Here is a 9,472-nt window from a genome sequence, read left to right as displayed (position 1 = left end):
AAAATCCCCAAACATACCCCTCATCCTTTGGAGGATGTAAGTCTGCCACACTTATAGAAAAGCCTCCGAGACTTGTATCTTCTTCTTGCCGATCCTCCTGATCATCACTATCCAATTTTTCACCTGGTTTTAAATAACCTGCACTTGAACGATCTGCATGTGGAGTAGGAGTTATTTTTGCTCTCTTTCTAGGAATAGTTGTGGAACTTGAATTTGCTCCACGATCACTCCTTGTTCTGGTAGTTGCAGTAGTCGATCATGTAGGTACAGTTGGAGATACTGTAGTTATTGCTGCATATATTGTAGTTACTCTTGCCGGAGATACCATAGTTATCACCACAGATATTGGTGGTACAACTTGAGGGTTACATGTTATAGATGGCGTACTTACTATTGCTGAAGGTACAACACCACCACTTGGAAATGCATTCCACATTTTCTTCAATGCTTCCAAGGCACTAAGTAATTCTTGGGATCCCTCAATTGAATCTGGTAAGGGCTTCAGGAAGTGCTTGTGCGTAACTCGTAACTTGTAGACCACATTGTCATTCTTCCCTTTGCACACAACTTCTATCAAATTGTTTTCTTTAATGTTGATGGTTGAGACCATATTTTTAAAAATATTTTTTTATATTTCTAGATAGTATTTTTTAATCTAATATTTTTTTACATAAATAATTTAATTCAAAATATTTTATAAACATAGATAAAAGAATTCAATTTAATTTTTTTTAAATTTTATTTGATTTTTTAAAATTTTTATTTTATTTATTTATATATCTATTTATTTAAATTTTAATTTATTTTTTCTAAAAAAAATTTAAAAATTTAAAAATTTATTTAATTTTAATTTTTAAATTAAATTAATTAAATAATTTTTTTATTTTAATTATTTATTTATATATTTAAAATTTAATTTAATTTTTTAATTTTATTTATTATTTTTTATTTTTTAAAAAATTAAATTAATTAAATTTATTTTTTTATTTTTTTAAAGCCCCGAAGGACCCACTTAAGGAGAGGTTGGGGGTTAATCCCCCCGCCCTCCCCTCCCCTCCTCTCCCATCTGCCTGCCCCTCCCCTCTCCTCCCACCTCCCCACCTCTCCCTGCCCCTCCCGTCTCCCCTTCCCGCCCCTCCCCTCTCCTCCCTGCTCCTCTCGCCTCCCCTCCCCTCTCCTCCTCGCCCCTCCCGTCCTCCTTCCTGCCCTCCCTCCTCTCTCGCCTCCTCCCCTCGTCCCTCTCCCCACCTCTCGCCTCCCCTCCCTGCCCCTCCCGCCCCCTCCCCCCGCCTCTCACCTCCCCTCCCCCTGCCCCTGGCCTCCCCTCCCCCCTCGCCCTCCCCTGCCTCTTGCCTCCCCTCTCGCCTCCCCCCCTCTCCTCCCCCTGCCTCTCGCCTCCCCTCCTCGTCGCCCCCTCTTGCCTCCCCTCCCCGCCCCCCCTGCCCCTCGCGCCTCCCTACCGCGGGAGGTCCCGCGACGGGGAGGCGAGAGGGGTGAGAGGGGAGGGGAAGAGAGGGGAGAGGGGAGGGGCGAGAGGGGAGGGGAGAGGAGGGGAGAGGGGATTAAACCCCCCAACCTATTGCGCACACAATAGGTTGGGGGGTTAATCCCCCCCCTCCCCGCCTCTCCCCTCCTCGCCCCTCCCCTCTTGCCTTCGCTCCTCGGCCCTCCCACTGCCCCTCCCCTCTCGCCTCTCCCCTCCTCTCTCGCCTCTCTCACCCCGTGCCTCCCCTCGCCCCTCCCCTCCCCACCCTGCCCCTCTGCTCCCCTCTCGCCCCTCCCCTCCCTGCCCCACCCCTCCCCTCTCGCCTCCCCTCCCCACACCTCCCCCTCACCGCTCGGAGGGGAAAGCGGGAGAAGAGGGGAGGGGAAGTGGGAGGAGAGGGAGGAAAGGAGGGGAGGGGGAAGTGAGAGAAGAGGGGAGGGGAAGTGGGAGGAGAGGGGAAGGGAGGGGAGGGGAGGGAGGAAAGGAGGGGAGGGGAGGGGAGGGGAGGGGAGGGGAGGGGGAAGCGGGAGGAGAGGGGAAGGGAGGAAGGGAGGGGAGGGGGAAGTGGGAGGAGAGGGGAAGGGCAAGCGGGAGGAGGGAGAGGACAGGGGAAAAGAGGAGGAGGGGAGGGGAAGGGGAAAGTAGAAGGAGGGAGGGGGGAAGGGAGAGAGGAAGCAGGAGGAGAGGGGTTGGGAAGCGGGAGGAGGTGGGAAGGGAGGAGAGGGGATGGGAAGCGGGAGAAGAGGGGAAGGAAGGGGAGGGAGGAGATGGGAAGGGAAGGGAGGGAGGGAGGGAGTACCTGGGTGGGGAGGTGGTGGAGGAGCTCCAAGAAAGTTGTGAGAGAGAATTAGGAGAAGTAGAGTTTTATAGGAAATGGGTTTAGGTAAAGTCAGTTTTTTTTAGTTTTTTAGGTTTTTTTAGTTCTTTTAGGTTCACTATAAGTAGAACGTTCTTCATTCTCTCTTTCATTCAAAGTTCATTCTTTCACACTCCACGCTTCTCTCCTCTCATCAACTTGTTACAGGATTCTCAAAAATTTCAAAATATTACAAGAGGTGAGTTCATTTCCAACCTATCGCGTATATAAGAACTTCTAAGAATCAAGTTTTTATAAATTTGAATTTTTTTCAAATCCGATTCTTTTCTCAAAAAGTTGTTGCATACGCAACAACTTCAAAAAACCATCTTTTGCATTAAATCTTTTTTTCCACAAATTCCCCTCTTTACCTTAAACTCTCACAACCTATTGTCACAAATTTCTCTCAGCCTATTGGGCACGTAATAATTAAAAAAAAAAATAAATTAGAAAAAAATCTATTACAAATTTCTCTCTCAACATCAAAACCACTCAAACCTCTCTACCTATTGCGTACGCAAGAACTTCAAAATAAAATTTGACCATAAATCTCTCTAAAAACTCTTCTCACGACACTTTATTAATATATGAAATCCATTTATAATATTTTTGCTCCATAATATAATACATTTTTATTAACTAATATTAAAAAATAATTTTGCTAAAAATATATATTATTAATCTATACATTAATATAAATATTATATATATAAATACATTAATTAAAAAAATATAACAATGAAAATATTTTTGAATGGGAAGTCTTCTAGCATATGTGCTTTATATAATACTTATGCTTAAAACAATGAAGAATTAGTGAATGTATTTATAAGGTAGTTCTTAATATGAAAAATCTCTATAATATTCTTTCTGCTATTAACTAGCTATTAAATTTTAGTTTTAATAAAAATATACATTATTAACTTGAAAACTAATATAAATATAATATAATTATTGTATAAATTTAAATAAATATATAAATTATTAATATTATACATTAATAACATTTCAAATTATGTATATAATTTATATACTAATAATCTTTAAATTTTAAAAAGGTATTCAATCAAAGAATTGAATTAATTTAAAAAATAAGGAAATATTAAAATTTACACAAGTACTTTTAGCATGTATGCTTTTCTTCCATGTGTATAATACTTGTTAGTCGAAGAATAAAGAATTAGATAATGTATTTATAAGGTAGGTATTTAAAACCATAGAATCTGGAAGAGATTTAGCATACTTGCTTATCTTTGTTACAATATGTAATACTTTACAAAAGCCTTAAACTTTGTATAAAACTATAGTATCGTTGAATCCATATCATTTTTTAACTTTAGCAACCACCAGATATCCATGGTATGAATCCATGATATGGAATACATATTTCTTATGAATATTTCTTATCACATACTTCTTCATTTCTTTTGATACACCATGTACCATGAATGTAAGAAAATATGAATCGGAGTGCTTTTACCCTATGTGCTTGTCCCTAATAAGTAGGATACTTTAACTAGATAGACTTATAATTACTTAAAGTAAAGCCTTTGCAAAGGATCGTACCTAGTATTGGATATATCCAACCTGTTGCAGAAATCAAGAAAATTGCACAAATTAAGAATTTTCTTGATTTGTGCAACAGATTGGATATATGGTTGGTTGGATACACTTTAAACAATTAATACTAAAACATCTTAACCATCGTAAATCTTAAACTTTAAACATTTAATTCCTAAACCCTAAACTCCTAAACAATAAATCATAAACCCTAAACCCTAAACTCTAAACCCTAAACCCTAAACCCTAACCCTAAACCCTAACCCTAAATCCTAAATCCTAAACCCTAAACCCTAAACCCTAACCCTAAAATACAACCAAAATTTAATGAATTTTTTTGATTTGTGCAACCTAGCAATAGGTTGGGGGATATATCCAACTTGTTGCATAAATCAAGAATTTTCTTGATTTGTGCAACAGATTGGATATACGGTTGGAGGTGCACCCCCAACCTGTTGCTCAAGCAACAGGTTGGGGGATATATCCAACCTGTTCCACAAGTCAATAATTTTTTAAATTTGTGCAATAGGTTGGATTGAGCAATAGGTTAGGGGATATATCCAACCTGTTGCACAAATCAAGAAAATTTCTTGATTTGTGCAACAAATTGGATATACCTCCCAACTTGTTGTAAGAGGTTGGGGGTGCTATTGCACAAATCAATAATTTTCTTGATTTGTGCAACAGATTAGATATATCCCCCAACCTGTTGCTTGAGCAACAGGTTGAGGGATATATACAACTCCAATCTGTTGCACAAATCAAGAAAATTCTTGACTTGTAGAACAAGTTGTATATATCCCCCAACCTGTTATGGGGATATCCAACCTATTGCACGAATCAATAATTTTCTTGATTTATGCAATAGATTGGATAGATCCCCCAACCTGTTGCTCAAGCAGTAGGTTGGGGGATATATACAACTTGTTCTACCAGTCAAGAATTTTCTTCATTTGTGCAACAGGTTGATATACCCCCAACCTATTCCACAAGTCAAGAATTTTCTTGATTTGTGCAATAGGTTGGATATATCCCCCAACTTGTTGCTCAATCCAACCTGTTGCACAAATCAAGAAAATTCTTAACTTGTGGAACAGGTTGGATATATTCCCTAACTTGTTGCTCAAGTAATAGCTTGGGGGTGCACCCCTAATCGTATATCCAATCTGTTGCACAAATCAAGAAAATTCTTGATTTTTGTAATTTTCTTGATTTGTGCAATAGGTTGGACATATCCCCCAACCTATTGCTCAAGTTGGATATATCACCCCAACCTATTGCTCAAGCAACAGGTTGGGGGATATATCCAACTTGTTGCACAAATCAAAAAAATTCATTAAATTTTGGTTGTATTTTAGGGTTAGGGTTTAGGGTTTAGGGTTTAGGATTTAGGACTTAAGATTTAGGGTTTAGGATTTAGTGTTTAGGAGTTTAGAGTTTAGGGATTAAATGTTTAAAGTTTAGGATTTACGGTGGTTAAGATGTTTTGGTATTAATTGTTTAAATTTTATGATGTAGGGTTTAGGTTTAATGCCTTCTCTGCTAGTTTTAATATAAAAGTTATTAAGTAATAATAAGCTTAATGATTGTGTCTTTTTTTGAGTTGCTAATCTATTTTTGTACATAAAATAGGTATTCACCCTAACAGAGGATATGGATGTGGTATTATATAAGAAGAATGAAGTGGTGGCTTTTGGACGAATTCATAGTCTTGATCCTATGAATGTATGTCATTTCCAACATTGTGGTGAGAGAAGATGTGAAGTGATAATCACCAACATTGTAAATCCTAAAGTGCATTTAAAATATCCACATGGAGACTTTGAAACATTGGGAGATATCTTACAATGTGACATATTTGATATGCAAGCACACCGAATGCTCTGGGACCAAGACGAAATTGCTCCAAAGACATACTTTCAAGATATCAAGAAAACTTATTTTGAGGGGGAAAAAGTAGAGATATTATCTTGCTCCGGAGAAGTTTTAGCAATTGGCAACTTTAAGGGCTATGCTCAGAGTTTTCTCTGTATAGTGGAGATAATTAAGTTGACTAGTGTAGGTGTCATTCAAAATGCAATGGATAGTACTTAACATCTAGACGTCCATAATACTACGTCTCATCTACAAGTTCATAGTACTTGTAAATGGGGGTTAGCTTTCTTGAAATCAAGTTTTCTCAAGAAAGTTTCCTTTAATGTCATGGAAGACACAATGGAATATTATCAAAAGAAAAGGACTATAACACAAATGGGATCCAAATTAATAAGAAGCTATAGTAGTGATCAAGAGTATCATAGTGGCATGCTCACAGGTATTGAGCACATTATAGTAACAGATGTTGATGTAGAAAAGGTTTCTTGTGTTGCAAGTGACTCAAATATACTCACTGGTATAGAAGAATTGTCTTGTGTTGCAAGTGACTCGAACAGGCTCACTAGTATAGAAGACTTGTCTTGTGTTGCAAGTGACTTGAATAGGCTCACTGGTATAGAAGACTTGTCTTTGTGTTGCAAGTGACTCGAGCATGCTCACTGGTATAGAAGACTTGTCCTGTGTTGCAAGTGACTCAAACATGCTTACTAATATAGAAGACTTGTCTTGTATTGAGAATAATAAGATGGGACCATAAAGAAAAATACACTCAAAGATCGATGGGATAAGTGATGCAATAAAAGGAATTGATAATATTAGTGACAGTGATCATGATGTTACCACTCGAATGCAGGGCAAAGGGGGCAAAGAATCTGAGACTTGTCATGTTGTTCGTAATATTGTTGCTAGCATGCCAGAGAATATAGATGGGAGAATCTTGAGTTACGAAGGAGAAAGAGTTCAACCACAAAATTCAAGAGGCATTGGCAACAAATTGACATCAATGAACATGTCTACCAGATTGCCATTTCCAAGATATTATAAGGCATCAAATAATTCTCAAACCCACACAACATTTGATTATAGAGATGAAGATTCAAGGGAAATGGATTCGAGGTTTGATGGTCTTACAGCTGGAAAATGCAAGACACTATTTACAAAAAGAAAGTATGTGAGTTTGAAGAGGCGAAGAATCATGGCATCAATTCCAAAACCAAAGAGACATGTAATGTTATCTGAGGAGGATATGGAAAGGATGCTTATGCGAGTTTGTTGCAAGAGACTTTGCATTAGAAAAGTTGGGAAAGATGATTGTGCAGCCATACGCCTTGGTATTTGGAGTAAGACAGTGCCTAATAGACATAACTATCTTCTTCAAGAGTTTTCATGCTTTCTTCATCAAGGCACTGATCAAGATTTGAGCACAAGACACTGTAAACCTAGATTGAAACCCATGGTTAATGGGAGACCCATTTGCAATCAAGGATATCAATGGTTAATTGGACTATCACATGGCACATACTGGACCATCTGGGCAGAGGTGAAAGAAAAAGTGGTTCATACAATTCATGGAAATACCTACACGCTTAAATGCCATGGAAGCACTATAAATGCAACTCCAACATTAAAGCAAGTTCTCGAAGACCATGCATTACCATAGCCTCATCTTCAACAAACAATGCTAGATGGACGTGTCGAATGTCAACAACATCTTCCTTTGGGAATGACAAAGAAGGTCGTCCTAAAGACTGTCAATAAAACTTTACAAGATAGAGATAAGAGCATGATTTCACGGTCAACCTTGTACAAAATTTGGCGTAGAGATTTTTGCCATGTCAAGACACCATCAAAGCAAAGGATGTCAAAATGTAAGACATGTGATGAATTAAAAAATGCCATTGAACATAATAAATGTGAGCAGCAATGAGGAAGATATATTAAATGGCGATCAACCCATTTACATCATGTGCAGGATGCTTGAAAGTTGTATGCTTCTTGGAGAGAGGAAGCTATTTCACATGTTGATAAGTCCATGTGCATCACCATTGATGGCATTGACTAGAATACAACAACTTTGCCATGATATAGACATATCCCACTAGCATTGGAGGGCAAACATGGACTAAAAACACACTTGTGTGGAGTATTAGTACATGGATACCGAATTATTTGTGATGTATGGATTGATAGTTTGCATGACCATGATAATAACCAGGTTGTTACATCAATCATGAAAGAAATAAGAAAGGTAGAGATGCTCACGGATGTTTACCTGATACATTGCGAATACAAGCTAATAATTGTTGGAGAGAGAACAAGAATAAATATATATTTGCTTTATGCTCTATGCTGGTTGGTTTGAAAATATTTGAAGAAGTGGAAGTTGGCTTTCTTCTTGTCGGCCATACACATGAAGACATAGATCAAATCTTCAGTGTTATCTCTGTTGAGTTGAAGTCAATGGATGTTTTGACAATGGAGGATATGCTATTTTGAATTGGGAAAAAAATTAGAGGGTCTCGCAAGGAAGAATCAGAAGTGGCTATCTTAGAGAGGATGGTAGATTGGAGAGCATTCATAGAGCCACATTTACAAATAGGAGATGATGCCCTAATAGGACACACAAATCGACACTACTTTCGATTTCACATGCATAACAATATTCCAGTGATGCAATGGAAGCACTACTTAGTAGATGGAGATCATTTATGGAGTGAGTCATATGCTTTATTACAACAAATAATTCCATTGGAGGAAACTAGATTTGTTCTTGCAAAAAACAAATCACTTGACATAGATGAAATGAAAGGCTTGAAAGCCTTCATTAAACATCTTCAAAGTATGATGCAAAAATATCTAGAGCAATCAACTAAGAATTTGGAGACAATTAAATCAACTGAAGCACTTATCCAATCTTTCGAAAGACAAGAAAACTTAATGAGCATTGAATATTGTGAATCCTTTTGGCCAGAACAAGCTATGTCACCAAGTTTTCCTTTGGATATAAATATGTTAGTAGATATGGAGGAAGCAAAGGAATACCTTTTATTATGGCACGAAGGGAGATAAAACCCTTACCAGAGTTTATACCATCTAATGAGATTGAAGAGGGTCTATTTGTTGCAATTTGGGCATCTGATCCAGGTTCAGAGTTGGATGACCAAGGTGGCCCAATTTGGGTTGCAAAGGTTGCTAAGATAGAAAGGGATGACAAGGGAACTCCTATAACATTCACAGCTTTATGGTATGAACCAAAGCCATTGAAAAATCTCTCGAGAAGATATACAATAAAACAACTCTATGAGGGATGCTTGCAAAAGAAACGTGAATGGGTTCCAAATAATGAGGGATTAATAGAGGTGGAAGTTAGTAGCATTATTCATTGCTGGAAATCGAGGACACGAAGTTTTAAAAAGAAGCATGGATACAATGTTGAAAAATGTATCACAATCCTTGATCCAAGCCGTGTCTATATTAAACATCATTTGGCAAGACTTGACCCATCAAGCGCAAATACATTACATGACTTTGAACGAGATTCAGATGCATAAGATAATATTTTGTATGCTTTTTTTCATACAAATGGTGTATCTATACACCACCAATAAGATAATGTATTGTATGCTTTGTTTTTCAAAAAAAGGGTGTATCTATACACCACTTATATATTGAATTCAACAAACTCTTTTTTTTAA

Source organism: Dipteris shenzhenensis, chromosome 16 (genome assembly GCF_047967505.1).
Source record: "Dipteris shenzhenensis isolate YYH24624 ecotype China chromosome 16, Dip_SZ_1.0, whole genome shotgun sequence".
NCBI lineage: Eukaryota > Viridiplantae > Streptophyta > Polypodiopsida > Gleicheniales > Dipteridaceae > Dipteris > Dipteris shenzhenensis.
This window is presented reverse-complemented; position numbering follows the sequence as displayed.